Raw genomic sequence first — 19,129 nt, 5'->3', positions numbered from 1 at the left:
CAGGCATGATTGCCATTGCCATGGCATGCCGCCCAGTACATGCTCCATCAATCTTTCAAAGGTGGCGGGGGCGTTACACAAACCAAACGGCATCACAGTAAACTGATACAGTCCCTTACCTGTGGAAAATGCCGTTTTCTCCTTCCCTGCCCTATCCATCTCCACCTGCCAATACCCACTCTTGAGGTCCAAAGTTGTGAACCAATTTGAGCCCGCAACGGCATCGAGGGTGTCATCAATTCTTGGCAGGGGATATGAGTCCTTGAGTGTCACGTTGTTTAGCTGGCGATAGTCCACGCAGAACCGCGTGGTCCCATCTTTCTTTTTGACCAGCACAACAGGTGACATCCAAGGACTTCCCGAGGGCTCGATCACACCTGCGTCGAGCATTTTTTCAACCTGCTCGTCATCTTCCGCCCTCTTGCTCCAAGGGAGCCGTCGGGCGGCCTGACGAATAGGCCGGGCCTCACCGGTGTGGATCTGATGTTTCACCAGGCCCGTACGTCCAATATCCTCGGTGGACAAGGAGAAGAGGTCCAAATGGGACCCAACCAGTTTGTGTAAGGCCTCCCTCTGGGTACCTCCCAACTCTACACTACTACGATTTACCATCTCGCAAATGGGATCGGGCCAATTCCTAGAACTTATTGAAGGCTCCCCCTGGGGCCGGCTCGGCTGGACGTTCTCGCCCCTCACTGACGCGACTTCTCTAACTGGGGTGCAGCCAGCTACCTTCGTGCCCCTCACTATAGTGCGTGGTTCTGTGCTAGTATTAATTACTCGGACGGCCACCACCGGCCCGTCCGTTTTTACAAGGGTACGGCCCACGATTAAACCAGGTATGGATAGCGCTGCCACCGGTTCGACCAGGCCGCAGGATTCCTGCCATGTCGGGCGAGCTGACCATCGGGCCGGCACTACGGCCTCGGCCCCCGGAGGGATGGTCACGGCCTCAGGAGCCTCCAGCTCCACCCTCTCGGCCGTGCTCACCCCCTCCAATGGTAGCTCTTCCACTCCCCATCGCAGGATCCCCCGACTCAAGTCGATTTTACAACCGCTGGCAGTCAACAAATCCAACCCTATTAAGCACGGGTCGTACACCTCCGCCACCCAAACCTCTATCTCTTCCTTTACCGATCCCAACTTGAGGGTCACAAAACCACGCCCTATGATCGGAGCCGTTGCCCCGGTAGCCAACTGCAAACTATGATTTTCCAGACGCTGGATTTTACCCCAGCCGTCTGCACTCGAATTAAGGACCACGGGGCTGATGATCGTGGCGCTGGCTCCCGTGTCCACCACGGCGTCCACCCCCACGCCGGCAATTTTGCACCGAATTGTCAAACTACCCGTCCCAATTTGGCCACAATGAATGACCTGTCGCGTCAACGAGGGCTTCTCTCCATCCCCTACTGCCGAACACCGCCCTGCATGCCCGGCACGTTCTAGTTTCCCGGGCCCTGGCGGGGGGGTGTCTGTGGTCGGCTAGGCCGATCGATACTGGGCGGAGTTGAGGGCATCGGTTGGCGGGAAACGTCCCGGCGCGGAGCTCGACACTCCCATGCACGGTGACCCATCCTAGCACAATTATAGCACCTCACCTGGTAAGGTGCTTGCCTCCGGTATTCCAAATTCCCCCCCCTGTATGTCCGAATTGGGGTACTCTGTCGGGGACTACCGGGTGCCACCGCTGGGGCCGCCTGCCATGGTCCAGGTCCCGCCAGGCGCCGATCCACTAACCTCCGGACCATGCTCTCCAGGTCAGGGCCCCCGTCGGGGGCGGGCCCCCTTGGGGGGCCGCCCCCCATCACGGGCCCCATCTGACGCACCGCCACTGCATGGCGCTCGCCTCCCCGGGCCAGGGGCCTCGCTGCTTCCCAACGGGCTGCAGCATCGGCCGCCTGACTCATGGTTTGCGGGCGCCACATGGCGAGCTGTTGCCGGAGCTCCAGATCCGGAAGGGCCTGAATAAAGTGATCCAGCGCCAGGCTTTCCTGGGAACTTGCCGCCATGTCCGCGTGTGCAATCCCGACCGCGCGGCGAATATCGTGAGCAAGTTCCCCGATGGTCTCCTGGGGCTTGCGTTTTCGCTGCGCAAGTTGGGCTTTAACAAGCTCGCTTTGCTGTTCAATGCCGAACCGATTAATTAATGCCGCACGGAGGGCTGGCAGGGTGAGAGCACCCGGTGGTAAAGCCGTCAGCACCTCCGCCGCCGCGCCGCGCAGTGCCCCCACCAGGTGTACTCCACCTTCGTCCGGATTCCAACCGTTGCCTTTACACACGTACTCAAACTGCGCCAGGTACGCCCTCAAATCGCTCTTGCCGTCATACGGCGCGAGCGGGACCTTGTGGGCGCCCGAAGGTCGGACCCCGCGCGTCACTCCTTGCGGGATCAACGCGGGACCAAACCGTTCGGGCTCCCACAGTACGCTATTCCCGGGGGGCTCCCGCGCGTCCCCCGTCCCTCCAAACACTACCCCTCCTGGTGTCGATGCCTGGGTCGCCCCTCCGCAACCCGCTACCCACGCCATACCCCCACAGCCTTGCTCACCAGCACCACCCCCACTCCCCATAGCCAACCCTCCTTGCACACCTCCTCTGTCCATACACTCCGGACCAGTCATACATCTTACCATTGGTCCCTCACGAAGACCTGGGTCTACACCACCCCCCAAGCCGACTGAATCTCCCCTCACATCATGTACATTGCCACTCACCTCCGTACCTCGTCGTATTTCTTCTGCCACCTGCAAACTTTTTATTTGGTCAGTGAGCACCGCATCATGATTTGAACACAGACCCTGTTAGTCTAGTAGGAAGACTAGGTCCCCCTGCACCCCCCGGAGATATACTTCTAATCAGTGTTTCTAGATTGGAAAAAATGTGTAGAAAATGACTAGCTATGGCCCCAAGCTGAAAAAATGTCCCACATACCATTTTTATGCAAATTACTGCTGCCATTATCAAAAAAACGATTTTTGACATATCTCAGCCAATATTGCAGATAATTGAAAAATGAAGGTGTCTAGACCCATGTTTTGAAGGGCATAGATCATGATAGAACTATTCATAACATGATTACATGTGTCTATGGTATACTAGTATGCTAATTAGTGCTTTATTTACAAAATAATCAGTTTTACGAAATAATAGACTCATATTAAGGTCCGTCTACACAGACGTTAACACAAAGTTTTATTTTTCTAAATATTACAACTGTCAAAATAGTCCTAGCACTCAATGTGACCACTCTTCTCTTGCTTGTTTTAGATAAACATCATTAGCATAAGTGATTCTACACTGAGGCAGTCATCATCATTTTCATCGAAATCGTCAGAGTCAAACTCTTCTTCTCCTTCCTCTTCCTCCTCCTCTTCGTGCTCTCCTGTGTTCAGAAGATCCACCAGTGAGGTTGGTAGGATGGGACCACTGGACCACATTGGTTTCAACAGTCCTTCATCAGTCCTTATCCATCCTTGCTCCTCATAAGGTTTTGGCTTTTCGATGATAGGTTGATCGGCTCTTTTGTACAATGCTACGCGGTGGTTCACACGCTGGATGTGCGGCTTCAGGGCAGACTGGCATGGAGGAAGGCGAGCCAGATCAACCTTGGACTTGGATGTGAGGGTCTTGTCCTCTCCCACCATTTTTCGTAGCAGCTTGGCACGGACAATGTCCACTGATGACTCGCGACTCTGGCCGTACATCACACAGGTGAATTTTTCTAACTGCCTCTCCACCTCAGGGTTGGCATCCCAGTTGTCACCCAGTTCACCGAATGCCCTGTGAAACCTGGGATTCTTCTCCAGCTTTTTCAAGGGCCCGACTTTTCCCTTCCCTTTGAAGGCACTGGTGCAGTCTTCTCCGCTGAACACATAGTACCCCAGGAGAGTGGCACAGTAGTCCTCTCCCAGGGATTCTGCCAGCTCAGAGACGTTGACAAGTTGGCGATGCTTCCCTGACCCTGTATCCAGGTACACCGTCAGCTTGATGTTGTGGGCATGGTGGAGCAGGATCAGGAGGATGTCTGTGTCCGGTGTTCTGACTACAGCGTTCTTGTATCCGATGGTAGCAGCATGATGGAGGTACAGAACCACCCTGGTATCAGTCTCTTCCTGGTTGCTGTAGATCGTGGGGAGTTCACGTACCTCGACCTGAAACACAAAAAGGCACCGCATTTCAATCACCAGTCACTGCCAGTTTCAGATCTAGACAAACATCACAGGTAATCACCCTTTTTTCAGGAAAAATTACAAATTGAATCGCCATTCACGAAGGGCTTTCAATTTTACCTTGCCATTCGTTGCCCTTGCCATTCGTTACTCACAGTGGAATACAAGGTTGCCCTCTCCTGTCACAATTTGTGGTGTACGATAAGTTGAGACTTCATCCAGGACCTTGGCGAGAGCAGTTTCCAACTCCAAGGCGAAATCGTAGCTCTCAGAGTGTCCAAGCCTGTGTAGTATTGTGGTGAGCTGTTTGCTTCGGAACAGGTGCCTTACAGTCACACAGAGGAGAATGTGCTTTGGTAACTTCCATTTTCCATCTGACACTGCACGGCACAGATCTTGTCCAATGGAGAAGACCAGACGCTTCACCTTTTCTGTCTCGATGCCCTCCTTGCCAGTCATTAGCACGCTGAGAAAGCGGACAAGGTCTGGAGGTAGGATGTCTTCAGGATTGAGCTCCATGTCTTCAGCTGTTGGTGGCCATGGTTGGTCTTTACACTCTCTGAAAGCCTGTAGAATACCCTGGCGAAGTTGGAGGGCAACATTTTGGTTCTTGTTTGTGCTTCCGAGTGTGAATGCTCGTGCGAGAGCATTGGAAACTGTTATGTTTGAGCTGTGCACAAGCCAGAAAGAAATGACATCACATTTGTCATGATCAACCTTCGTGAAGTGGATATGCTCCTTGATTGGGTCATTCTGTAGGCGTGTCAGTAGTTTCTCTGACCGATAATTTGAGTTCTCATATCCATTCAGTTTCAGTTCCTCGACATAGAGCAAGCGCAAGGAAGAAAGCTGTAGAACTTTATTCTGCTGGATGACCTGGGTTTGAATGTGTTCCAGTACTGAGTTGAATGCCTTTTCATGGGCGGCTGACATGCAAGCCTGCTCCTTTGGTGCTTCGGCTCTGTGAATCGCACGCTCATAGTTGTAGAATGCTGTGCGGAAAGCTTTAAAACATGACGGATGGTGTTTGGCCTCACATGCAAAGAGGTCTTTGTTTTTCACCTTTCGATGGAGTCGATAGAGACCCATTTTCTCAGCCCGTGTTTCGATTTGCTCCCATGCATTTTCTTTGTTTTTAAAGGATGGGAAGGTTGTAGGCCTCTCAGTATTGCGATGAGCATCTTTGGTCTCAACTTTCTCACAAAATATACACTCTGGCGGGAAGATGGGTTCAGCAGAACCTCCTGGTTTACGAGGAGAGTGATGCCATGATGAGGTTGATGGCCCTGGTTCTGTATCATCTCCCAGACGATGAAAGTGGCGGACAAAGTGCTTATAACACTTGCTGTGATATCCTACTCTTTCTAGGTCATCAGGAAGAGTTGCCGGGATCTGATCACATACTGATTGCATACGACATGGGGAGTCATGCGGTTGGTTGAGACGTCTATCCCGGATCTTTTGAAGCAGTTGCAGTTTTTCTGAAGCAGATCCTTTAATTTTACGGAGGGGCGTGAAATCCCCATGATCAGACATGAATGGTACATGAAGGATGCATGTAGGAGGAGAGCTTTGGGCTGCAGGTTCTACACTCCGTTTTCTTTTGGGCATGCTTGCTGTCGATGTCTACCATCACTGTTAAATGACAAATAAGAAATCACGAATGATGTTAAAAGTGCCTGTGAAAGGAGGCTCTGAGTTTTCAGTGAGGTAACAGAGGTTCTGAGTCATGTTCTACACTAGGGTACTTTTTAGCTGACTAAACCATGTTTAGTGGCATCAAAAGTGCTAATAGCTAAAACATCTAAATTCTTCCACACTAACGTTAGCTATCTAGGCCAATGAAACATTGTGCTAAGTTACTGTAGCTAGCTCAGCTGTCGTGCCTCTTTCTGGTTCAATTCATATACAGAAGTCAACAGATATGTCTCATGTTTGGCATTAACAAAAGTTTAAGTTACACCGACATTAGGAACATACTGTACATAGATGAGGCTAGCTTTAACGTTAGCTAACATGGTGCTAGCTGGCTCAGCTGTTATTCTGCCTGTTTATGATTTCATGCAGAAACTGAAGTCAAGAGTGTGAGTAACATTATAGTTAGCATCTTACCTGGCTAGATTGGAGGATGAATACCAAGAACAACACACAGATGGAATGGAAGACTGAACTTTCAACTGAGGTATTCAATAACATCAACGTTACCAATTGATACGAGCGCGCGACATTACCAATTGATACGAGCGCGCGAGCGCGCATGTTACATGGATGGAAATGTAAAATGGCAGCTATAGCAGCACTAATTTGGATCTCTAGTCTGTCATTTCTGCACTGTGATTGGATAACATAAAAAAATATGTTTGGGAGTTAACAGCAGGAGTTGGTAGATTTTACGTGGGCTGGGTGAGAAACCTTTAAATAAGCGAGTGAAAATCTCTCGCAATACAAGGTCAATGGTGGGAAGAAAAGTTGAGTGGTACCAATGTTACTGCCAATGTCCCGCCCCTATGCAAGACTCAGGAGCATCTTGTTGACATTTAACCTTGAAAATACCTGGGTTTAGACCCCTTATGTACCATGTTAAGTTATCTGCAGTATTAACGTATCCTTATCATTTGTAAAACTGATTATTTTGTAATTACAGCATTAATATGCATACTAGTATACCATAGACACATGTAATCATGTTATGAATAGTTCTATCATGATCTATGCCCTTCAAAACATGGGTCTAGACACCTTCATTTTTCAATTATCTGCAATATTGGCTGAGATATGTCAAAAATCGTTTTTTTGATAATGGCAGCAGTAATTTGCATAAAAATGGTATGTGGGACATTTTTTCAGCTTGGGGCCATAGCTAGTCATTTTCTACACATTTTTTCCAATCTAGAAACACTGATTAGAAGTATATCTCCGGGGGGTGCAGGGGGACCTAGTCTTCCTACTAGACTATGTACATATTCCATGACTTCCTCCTTTATCTCCCTCTTAGTTTCCCTCCGTCTCTTTTTAATTTCACTCACCCCTTCTTCCACCTCCTCTAATTTTTCCTTTACCTCCTTCATCTCCCGGTGCGCCCCCTCTATTTCTTCCTCTAACGCCACCTTAACCGTTTCTACGTGCGTCCTTACCTCCCGGTCCTTCGTCTCCATTGCTTCTGTCACCTCCTCCAACTTCTTCGTCAACCCCTCATGTACCATTTGACATTCCTTTTGTGTCGCTATTAATTCATTTTTTATGTCCTTTTGTGTTGCTTTTAAACCCCCGATGATTGCTGTGTTCTTTTCCACTTGGTCCGTTAGTTCCTTTTGTCCCACTGTCAGCTGTTCTACTCCTTTCGTCAGATCTTCTATTCCCCCCTGTAACTTTGCCGTATTATTTCTCACCTCTTTCTCTATACGCTTTTCGCCTCGCTTTACCTCCTCGCGCAGCCCCGAGACCTCCTCACTCACCCCTCGTCGTATTTCCTCCATCTGGTTCCCCATCTGTTCGATTTCCCGGGCGGATTGTTCCCCTATTTCCCGCAATTTGTCCTCCATCCTATTTTCTAACCCCATTAACCCATTTTTCACCCCCTCTAACTGATTCTCCTGGGCAGCCATTCTATTTTCCACCCCCATTAACCCATTTTTCACCTCTTTTATCCCGTTGTCTAACCCCTCTCCGGTACCCCTCGCTTCGTCCCTCATTACCCCCATTTGGTTTCCCATTACCCCCAATTGCTCACTCTGAGCATCCATCCGGTTCCCCATTACCCCCATTTGGTTTCCCATCCTGTTTTCCATCCCTTTGAAATTATCGTCTGTTTTTACCATAAAGGCCATCATCTGTTTCATAAACAGGTTCCAATTCATTGGCATCTCGGGTTCGGCTACCGCGACCATGGGCGTGGCTAAATTTGGTGCCGCAACAACCATGTGCGCGAGGACGCCATCTTGTGCACCTGATACACCCTCAACCACACCTTCTTTACCCTCCTCCACCCTTTCCTCCACATACATTTCCCCGAGGTCCTGGGTCGATTCTACCCCGTCTATCTCTCCCACCGGCATCCCGTCGCCTTGAACAGCCATGGCGCGATTTCAAAATTCGGGTTTTTATACAACAAACAAATTTCGGCTTTATAATTTCGAGCGCGTAAACGCGCTCCGGGTCCGATCTCACTCCTCGACACCAATTGTTATAGATCGCGGTTAGATGTTATAGACCGAGCGGTGGTGTAAGACCGCGACCTAACAAAACTCACCCGATTCACCCAGAACTTTGGCCGTATCGCACCGTAGCTGCTCAATGAGGGAAAAGACAAAAACGACGCAATGCAAGAGGAAAAGGAATTAAAACGAGAAGACGTACAGACGAGTAATGGGGTTTATTATTTACACACACAAGCAAAAAGGAGCAATCAAGTTTATTTACAACACATAAGACGCAGGTGACACAGTGCAAATACTAGCTTATCTACAGGCTTAACTTATCCCATGACAGAACAAACAAAAGACACTGACTCACGCGGGGAATTGCAGGAATCGCAGGAGGTGGATGGCTGGAGGGAGAGGGAAGTCCAAGGGGGGTCATGCAGCACGATCGGCGCGTTTAGCAGCCGCCGTTCCTTTTCGGCCCTGCTCCAAACCGCCGCCCAGGCCCCAAGCGGCTGCCGGGTGTCGCTGCTGCTCCCGCCTCCACTTGCCTTGCCAGGCCTTGTCCCACTCGTCTGGTCCAAACCCTCCACTCTTTCTTGGTCCCTCACTCTGACCACCGACTCCTCACCGCAACCAACTCTGTGCAACCAACTCTGACCAACGGTGCAACCAACCCTGACCAACGGTGCAACCAACTCTCTGCGCAACCAACTCTGTGCAACCAACCAACTGTCCAACCACCTCTCCTTTTACTTCCGTGCGCGCCTTTTTATAGCGCCTCCGGCGGTTAAGCCGCCGGCGTTCAGGACACGCCCATCGGGGTGCTCACCTCGGCCCTGGTTGGTCGCGCGACCCTCGGGCTCCGCCCTGGATGACGACGGGCGGGCACGCCCCTCCTCCCCTCTGACGAGGTGGAGACACGCCTTCCTTCCCTGACTCGTGCCTCGTGGTCAATGGCGGTTATTGGAGGGGAGGTAATATTGGCAATCGAGGCTCGGCAATGACGAGAGGGGATGTAATATGGGATGGAGATTTTGGGGATGGGAAGGAAAGGGGATCTATTCTCTTTCACTGGTGCAATGGAGTATTTCAATTAATGGAAGACACAGCCTTACGCTAATACACATAATAAGGATATAACTGTCAAAAGAAAGGATATATCGTGTCCTGCATGTATGTTTTATGGACTAACTACGGAAACGCCCTTTGACCTTTATACAACCACAAACGGAGGGAGGAGGGGTGATATTTTACAACAACCTTTTACAACAACATTTTACCACAACAACAAAATAAAAAAACATTCTCATATCCACAACAATATTATGCGCAAGAAAATTTAAACCATGTCTAACCCACGGTGTTTAATTTAATAAAAGTGTAATTCTAGAGGGTTCTAATGGTCTTGAAGGGTAATTCTGAAGGATTCTAACGGGTAATTCTAATGGGTTTCGCTCGTTTCTAGGCCTTGCCTATTTCATATTCAAAATGCTAAACTGAACGGCTTCCTGCGGACACGATGTGATTATATATATATTTTTACTCTCTTTGTCTGTCTAGCAGTAAAACAAAATTGAAAATCATACCAAACAGGAAACTTGCTGTTTTTAAGGATGTCATGAAGGACACAAACAACAGGCATGAATAACTAACGTAACGTGTCATACAAGGTGGTGTAAGAGACGCTGCAGCAACAGTGGTAAACTTCCAATAAAAGGTATTTTTTCTACAACCTTGAAAATCATCTGATTTCCATTGAATTACAAACTTAGACATTGTGGAACACAAATCACCTTTTTGACACTTTCAAAAGCCTTCCGTTTCGCAGTACTTGGACAAAATATTACGGCATTTTATGTAATCTCAACAAATCGAATTTGCCGCTCGGCAAACCCCACCCTGTCCTCGTTTCTCAAGACTGTGCGGGGTAAGGTGTTCTATGAACTCTCTGGTTAACTAGAACGGCACTCAGTAGAGAGCATACCTCCGCCTGGTTGGCCATATCACTCAATGGTGAAGAATCACTAAAAAAATTAAATAATTCTCATATCCGAATCCATATTCAGATCTTCACCAAAATCGAACCAATTCTTCCTTGTCCACACACAGAACCTGTTGAACAAGTTTCGTCCAAATCCATGCATAACTTTGAGATATCCTGATATGTATCATTTTTGGCCTTATCTCCCAATGGTGAAGAATCGCTTAAACAATTAAATAATTCTCATATCCAAATCCATATTCAGATCTTCACCAAAATTGAATCTATTTGTCCTTGTGAGACACCGAACATGTCCACCAAGTTTCGTCCAAATCCATCCATAACGTTTTGAGATATCCTGCTGTGTATCATTTTTGGCCCGATCTCCCAAAGGGGAAGAATCACTTTTTAAAATTCTAGTAGCCGGATCCGGATCTTCACCAAAATCTAATCATTTGGCCCTTGTCACATACGCTACATATCTGCCAAATTTCGTCCGAATCCGTTTACAACTTTTTTATATGTTGTTCACAAAGAAACAGACAGGGGTGAAAACATATTAACCTCCATCCACCTTTGGTGACAAACGTAACTACAAGGACGTGAATGACAAATGGAATGACGTCGTCGTTGGCCTGACGGATTCATTTAATCTAGCATTGGTGTTGTACAGGCATGATGGGCCAAATGGCCTCCTGCATGAAATTTCCTTGTTAACTCGTGAACGTTTGCAATGCTTCACTGACGGATGAGTCGATCAATGCCGACGGCGGATCACTCACATGCTCCAGGGGATGGTGATGCATCGGGGGAGATCGCCTTATTTTGAAAGTCCTGCGTGGAGAGCTCATCAAGGGCACTTTTGGCACTTTGCAAAACCCCGTCATGGGGGATGGGGTAACAATGCACCGAAGAACAAGATTTGCACAAATATAGATTGTTGATGGTTCGAAGATGGGAGCCACATGGGCTGCCCAGGTGATTCCCACATGACCTCACCTGGGTTCAGACACAAAAGACACATGCACTATGTCGGTAGGTGGGGTAGGCAGAATTAACACCTTTTTACATGAACTAAGGCACGCAATGGGTATTAAGTGCATGTTTAGGGCTAAGTAGGCCTCTGTATTGTCCATTGACTGGTTTTGTCTGATTAGGTGGTCAGGTTGAGGATGTAGGTTAGGCTGCCTACCCCACCTACCGACATCCTCAACCTGACCACCTAATCAGACAAAACCAGTCAATGGACAATACAGAGGCCTACTTAGCCCTAAACATGCACTTAATACCCACTGCGTGCCTTAGTTCATGTAAAAAGGTGTTAATTCTGCCTACCCCACCTACCGACATAGTATACTAGCAGAAGTACCCAGCGTTGCCGGGCGGGGGAGGGGGAGCAGAGGGGTGGAAGGGGAGGGGGGGAATGAGGGTGGGAGGGGAGGGAAGGAGTGGAGGGGGGCAGGGAGGATTCTTCTCAAATGCGCTAAGTTAAATATCAATAAAAAATATGCATCTCGTCATCGGAGGTCATTTTTAGTAGGCCATGTCCTTCCCAGGCCCAATGGCCATGTCTATGCCAAAAATCAAGTACGTGAGTGAGGATGGAACATCACGTGATCGCTCTGAGCGAATCAGCGAGCTACTCTGGCACAGGCTGAGATCAGTGTATAATGTTCCTCACTCAAATGCGCCAAGTTAAATATCAATAAAAAATATGCATCTCGTCATCGGAGGTCCTTTTTAGGTAGGCCATGTCCTTCCCAGGCCCAATGGCCATGTCTATGCCAAAAATCAAGTATGTGAGCCTCCGTTTAGGAGTCTATAGGTAACACACACACACACATACACAAACTGTGTTTTATTTATATAGATAGATAGATAGATAGATACCTGGTAGTGCGTAATTAGCATTTGTATCAACGTAAGAGCAGCAAGTCTCGCATTCTATTTGACACATTTCTGTTTTCAATGTTAAATCTGGATAACGCAAGACAACTCTTGTGAATAGTAGGAAAAGTTTTTTAACCTTAATGCAGGCAACTCTATTTTTAAGAAATATCAACAACAAAAAAACAACCAGAAAGTTTTGTTTTTCACGAGGAACAACTGACAAGTGATCAGCCATTATTCAAATTTTAAAAATGACGAAAACCGTTATGAATGTCCTCGGACAGAGCTGCTTCGATCATTTTGAAGGTTGTCTGAAGAACAAGGACTTGGGTGGAAATGTTTTTCTTCCTCCAATTGTACGAGACTGTTGCCATCAAATGTGACTCAAGTCACGCAAACCTTTCTGGGGTGCTGTCAATGCTTTGAGTGATGTCAGGTTTATCACAAAGGAAACGGTGGTCCATGCTCAGCAGGATCCGACACTCTCCATGTAGTGACGTCACACCGCCTGCACGAATGGCAGTTCATAGACAGCCCAGCATGTGACTGTTTTCACCTGGATCAGACTGGCCATCATATTGTGAATGAGTGTCACCTATGGAAATTTGACGAAGGATTTAGTTCAATTCAGCCTAACAACGTTTTTTTGTATTTTTTTGTATACAAGGTCGAGGCTCATGTAAGAGCTAACATTGATCACGAAAAAGACAAACTGAAACATAAAACATGTGATAAAGGGAGCGCGGGAGAACAAGATGGAGAGCAGGGACATCAGGAGATCTGTGGGAGGGAGAGGGGGCATCCAGTGGGATCCAGGGGGAGAAGGCATGGTTAGATGGGGGGAGGGAGGGGGGGGGGGGAAGGTAAAAAAAACACGTGGACACTGCTAGGACTTCCAGGAAAGAAGGCTGAAGAAGTTGGACTTTCAACTGTGAGCTGTAATTTGTCATACTAAAGCGCGGCGTTACGCGCGCTGCTTGTGAGCAAGGAGGAAGCGGACAAGCGGTAACATATAAACGTCTTTATTGTAAGACTGCACTGTAACACTGTACCGTTCCGGGCTGGGCGCCCGGTGTATATCATGAGGCCACGCCTACCCCTGGTGCGTGGCCACCGCCCACTTGGTGCGTGGAATGATGTCACCACGCCAGTGGGCTTTTGTGTCCGCCACACGCGCCCCCCCAGAATTCCCGCGCACCTGGAGGGCCAGTTTGCGGGGCAGACGAATGACCCGGCCGAAGCGCCCCCTGGCGATCGGCGGCGTCCGGGGTGCAGGGATACCAGGTGGGATGCCCCTGGCTGCCCCTGGGATGGGTGCAGGACCGGGGGGCGCCGTGGCGGCGGGGCTGGGCGGTGCCGGGGGTCCGCCCGCAGGAGGCCGGCCCCGACGTGGGGGTCGGGCCACTGGCGGTGGATGGTCCACATCGAGGTGGGCCGGCTTGAGGCGGTCTACCGAAACGCGGTCAGGAGTACCGCCGATGTCCAGGGTGAAGTGCTTCGCCCCGGTCTCCAGCACGCGGAAAGGCCCGTCGTACGGGGGCCGCAGTGGTGTCCGATGGGCATCGTGGCGGACGAAGACGTACTCCGCCGTGCGAAGCTCCGGGGCGACGTGCGTCGGTGGGTGCCCGTGGCATGCCGTTGGCACCGGGGCGAACCTCTGGGCGGTCTCTTGCAGAGCGGAGCGCTGCTGTGCCGCGGACCATGGTGCCGTGGAGTCGGGGAGGAACTCGCCCGGCACCCGCAGCGGTTGCCCGAAGACCAACTCCGCCGCGGATGCGCGCAGGTCCTCCTTGGGCGCCGTCCGGAGGCCCAGCAGGACCCAGGGGAGCCTGTCGACCCAGCCGCCGTCGCGGAGGGTGGCCCGGAGCGCATCAATGAGCGGTGAAATCGCTCACACAGGCCGTTAGCCTGGGGGTGGTAGGCCGTGGTTCGGTGCAGCCGGACCCCGAGCCCCTGCGCAACCGCCCCCCAGAGCTCCGAGGTGAACTGGGGGCCGCGGTCGGATGAGATGTCTGAGGGGGCGCCGAACCGGGCGACCCAGGTGGCGATGAAAGCCTGCGCGACATCGGCCGCCGTTGTCGACGCCAAGGGCACGGCCTCCGGCCACCGGGTGGTGCGGTCCACCATGGTGAGGACGTAGGTGAAACCCCGCGAGGGGGGCAGAGGTCCCACCAGGTCCACGTGGACGTGGTCAAACCGGCGTTCCGGCACCGTGAACGGGGCCAACGGGGCCTGGGTGTGCCGGTGCACCTTGGCGCGCTGGCACGCGAGGCACGTCCTGGCCCAGCCACGGACGGCCTTCCGGAGGCCATGCCAGACGAACTTGTCGGCGATCAGCCTTTGGGAGGCCCTCGCGCCCGGGTGGGACAGGCCGTGGATGGCGTCAAACACCTGGCGCTGCCAGCCCGCGGGCACAATGGGGCGAGGACGCCCGAGGGAGACGTCGCACAAGAGGGCCGCCCCCGCGCCGTCGAACGGCACCTCGGTGACGCGGAGGCCCATGACGGCGGTCCGCAAGGCCTGGACGTCGGGGTCAGCGGCCTGGTCCGCTGCCATCCGGGCATAGTCGATGCCGAGGTGGACTGCGTGGGCGACGGCCCGGGAAAGGCAATCCGCCACCGGGTTGTCCTTCCCCGCGACGTGCTGGATGTCCGTCGTGTACTCGGACACGGCCGAGAGGTGACGCTGCTGCCGGGCCGACCACGGCTCGGTGACCTTGCCCATCGCGAAGATCAGCGGCTTGTGGTCGACGAAGGCAGTGAACGCCCGGCCCTCGAGCAGATGGCGGAAGTGCCTGACCGCCAAGTGAAGTCCGAGCAACTCGCGGTCGAAGGTACTGTAACGGCGTTCGGGCGGGCGAAGCTGCCGGCTAAAGAACGCCAGCGGTTGCCAAGCTCCACGCACCCATTGCTCGTGCACCGCGCCCACCGCGTAGTCTGAGGCATCGGTGGTGAGGGCGATCGGTGCATCGGGCGCCGGGTGCGCGAGCATGGTGGCGTTAGCCAAGGCGAGCTTCGCGCCCGTGAACGCCGTGTCCATCTGCTCGGTCCAGGTAACGTCGCCTTTGCCCGGCTTACCTCGGAGAGCTTCGTGCAGGGGGCGCAGGAGCTGGGCGATACGGGGCAGGAACCGATGGTAAAAGTTCACCATGCCCAGGAACTCCTGCAGCCCTCTGATCGTGCGGGGGCACGGAAACCCCTTCACCGCCTCCACCTTGGCCGGCAGGGGGACGGCGCCGTGCCTGGTGACACGGTGCCCCAGAAAATCGATTGTGGCGGCGCCGAACCGGCACTTTGCGGGGTTCACAATCAGGCCATGCTGGCCCAGGCGTTCGAAGAGCGTGCGGAGGTGGCGTAGGTGCTCTTCGCGGGACGCGCTGGCGACGAGGATATCGTCCAGGTAGACGTAGACAAAATCCAAGTCGCGCAGGACGCTGTCCATCAGTCGCTGGAACGCCTGAGCCGCATTCTTCAGACCGAAGGGCATGCGCAGGAACTCGAAGAGTCCGAATGGCGTGATGACCGCCGTCTTCGGGACGTCCTCCGGCCTGACGGGGACCTGATGGTAGCCGCGTATGAGGTCCACCTTCGAGAAGAAGGACCTGCCCGCCAAATGGGCGGAAAAGTCCTGAATGTGGGGGACGGGGTAGCGGTCGGGAGTCGTGGCGTCATTGAGACGGCGATAGTCCCCGCACGGTCGCCATCCCCCGCCGGGCTTCGGCACGATGTGCAGCGGCGACGCCCAAGCGCTCTCTGAGCGCCGAACGATGCCGAGTCGCTCCAGGGTAGCGAACTCCGCTTTTGCCACCGCCAGCTTCGTCGGCTCGAGGCGGCGTGCCCGGGCGTAGACCGGTGGCCCGACGGTGGGGATGTGATGGGCCACCCCGTGCTTGACGGCCCCCGCCGAGAAGGTGGGCCGCGTGAGGGCCGGGAAGCCGGCGAGGAGGCGGGTGAATGCGTCCGCTGCCGGAAGCGTACAGACCAACGTGGCCGGAACCGAATCGTTCGGCAAGCCGCTTGGCAAGCCGCTCGTTGAGCTGGGCAACGCACATGCGAGCGAGCTGAACGTCTCGGCCTGGACAAGCCGTCTGCGCTTGACGTCGACCAGGAGCCCATTAGCGCACAGGAAGTCCGCGCCAAGCAGTGCCATGGGCACGTCGGCGGTGACGAACGTCCATCGGAAAACCTGCCCTCCAAACCGCAGAGAGAGGCAGCGCTTTCCGTACGTACGGATGGGCGTCCCGTTCGCGGCAAGCAGCGCGGGGCCCCCACCCGCGGCGTGCTTGTCTGACGTGCCGGCGGGAATGACACTCACCTGTGCTCCCGTGTCGCACAGGTAACGGCGCCCGGAGAAGGTGTCCGTTATGAACAGCAGGCTGCTCGAACGGCCGGCGCTCATCGCCACAATTGAGCGCCGGCCCGGGCATTTCCCGACCCGTTGAAGGAGCACGGCGGATGACACCGCCGAGCTTCGTGGCCGAACTTGGCGTGGAACCGGCACCAGGTGGTGGAGCTGGAGGAGCGCGGCTGGCTCCGCCAGGCCGGTGGAGTCGACAGGTTTCCCCGCGGTGGCGGTTTTCGCCGCGGCGGTGGGCGGGGCGTGGCGGCGTTCACGAGGTGCGTATCAGCATGCTGCTGAACCACAGCGTGCTGTAGAAGATGATGCTGTGGAACATCAGCGTGCTGTAGAAGATGATGCTGTGGAACATCAGCGTGCTGTAGAAGATGATGCTGTGGAACATCAGCGTGCTGTAGAAGATGATGCTGTGGAACATCAGCGTCGAAGGCCGTGACGGCCACGCCAACGCTCGCCCGCGTGTCCGAAGCGGCGAAGTACTTGTCCGCCTCGGCCGCCAATGCTCGGGGTTCCGTTAGCCCGGTCCCGGCCAACGCGAGGCGAACCTGCGCTGGAAGTTGGCGACGGAAAAGCGCCCGGAATAGCGAACCGGGGGCCTCGTCGCCCAACAGGGACAGCATATGGTCCATTCGGACCGACGGGCGCGTCTCACCGAGCTCGGGGAGATCCAGGAGGCGGTCGGCATGTGCGTCGTCCGTGAGGCCGAACGTGGCTAGGAGTAGCCGCTTGAGTGTCTCGTACTTGTGGCCGTCCGGTGGGTGGCGAAGGACGGACACAACTCGAGCGGCCGTGCCGGGCCCGAGGGAGGCGACGACATGGCAGTAGCGCAGGTCGTCGTTGGTGAGGCGCCGAAGCTGAAACTGGGCTTCGGCTTGAACGAACCAGACCTCGGCCTGGGCCTCCCAAAATTCGGGAAGTTTAATCGCCATTGCCATGGCGTCGTGTTCGGAAGGATCGCTACGGCAGATCCAACGTCGAGGGTCACCAGTAAAGCGCGGCGTTACGCGCGCTGCTTGTGAGCAAGGAGGAAGCGGACAAGCGGTAACATATAAACGTCTTTATTGTAAGACTGCACTGTAACACTGTACCGTTCCGGGCTGGGCGCCCGGTGTATATCATGAGGCCACGCCTACCCCTGGTGCGTGGCCACCGCCCACTTGGTGCGTGGAATGATGTCACCACGCCAGTGGGCTTTTGTGTCCGCCACAATACACAAGAAGAAAGAACCAAAGACCAGGGAAATGCATTTCCTTCTTGGGAACAAGTAGGTGAAAAAAAATTGCTTGTTCGGTTCTCAACATCTTTTCTTTCTTTCCGGTTTTGGATGTTCGCATCTGAAATTCAAATTATGAAAGACTAAATTACAGTATTGAACAAATCATGGACAATAAAGCTTGAATTTTATGAAGTAAAACCTACCTATGAGCTGCCTGACCTGGGGTTTCTCTTCACAGACGGTTGCATCACAAAGTGCGCGTCCCTCGGATGGATATTGGTTAGAGTTAGGCAGTTAAGAGGAAGCATCGTTCATTTTTTCAGGAAAGCACCAAATTTGGCACAGATGTAGTATGGACCTAAACAATTGTTTTCCTGAGGGGCGCCCAAAAATTCAGAAAATTCAAAAAATCCAAAAAAATGTCCTGGATGCCGTGAAAAAGGGGAGAAAACGGGTATTGATTCGAACTGTAGATTCTGATATTGTGGTCTTGGCAATAGCACACTACTTTACCTACCAGTCACACGGTGTGGAGGAACTCTGGATTGCCATTGGCACTGGTAAAAGCTACCGCTACCTTGCCATCCATAAAATTGCCACCGGCCTTGGCCGCAGGAAGTCCGAGTCTTTGCCATTATTTCATGCCTTCACTGGCTGCGACACAGTGTCATTTTTTGCCCAAATTGGGAAAAAGACAGCCTGGAAGGCTTGGGAGGCATACCCCAGCATCACGCAGACCTTTCATGCTCTCGCTTATAGGCCATCTGTGGACGCTATTGCTATGGAACTACAGAGCATAGAAAGATATGTTGCCATCCTCTATGACCGGACTACCGAGATAAAGACAGTGAATGACATGCGCCGACACTTGTTCACGAAGAAGGCAAGAACAATTGATCACATTCCCCCATCAGCAGACGCCTTCGAACAACACCTAAAACGTGCGTGTTTTCAGGCTGGACACGTATGGAGTCAGGCACTTGTGCCCTACCCAGAACTTCCATCACCAGCTGATTGGGGCTGGATGAAAACAGGGACTTCTTGGACCCCAATTTGGACCACAATACCACTGATACAGGAGGCATGTTCAGAGCTTACAAGCTGCCATTGTAAGTCGGCCTGTAAAGGCACAACTGTAAATGCTCCAGGGCAAATCTGCCCTGCACATCACTGTGTGACTGCGATGGACAGTGCTTGTAGTACTACGCGTCTGTGCGAGAGCCTCCACCTTTCAAGTGCCCACAATATTTTAAGTTAAAACTGCAACTGTGTGTAACTTTGATGAATTAATACCATTCCATTGTTATCAGAGACCAATAAAACAATGTGTATCACTTGGAATTGAAATTTTACCTAAAATACTATGAGAGAT

This window comes from Myxine glutinosa, chromosome 5 (assembly GCF_964187855.1).
Source record: "Myxine glutinosa chromosome 5, kmMyxGlut1.1, whole genome shotgun sequence".
Lineage (NCBI taxonomy): Eukaryota > Metazoa > Chordata > Myxini > Myxiniformes > Myxinidae > Myxine > Myxine glutinosa.
Note: the sequence above shows the minus strand (reverse complement) of the source record.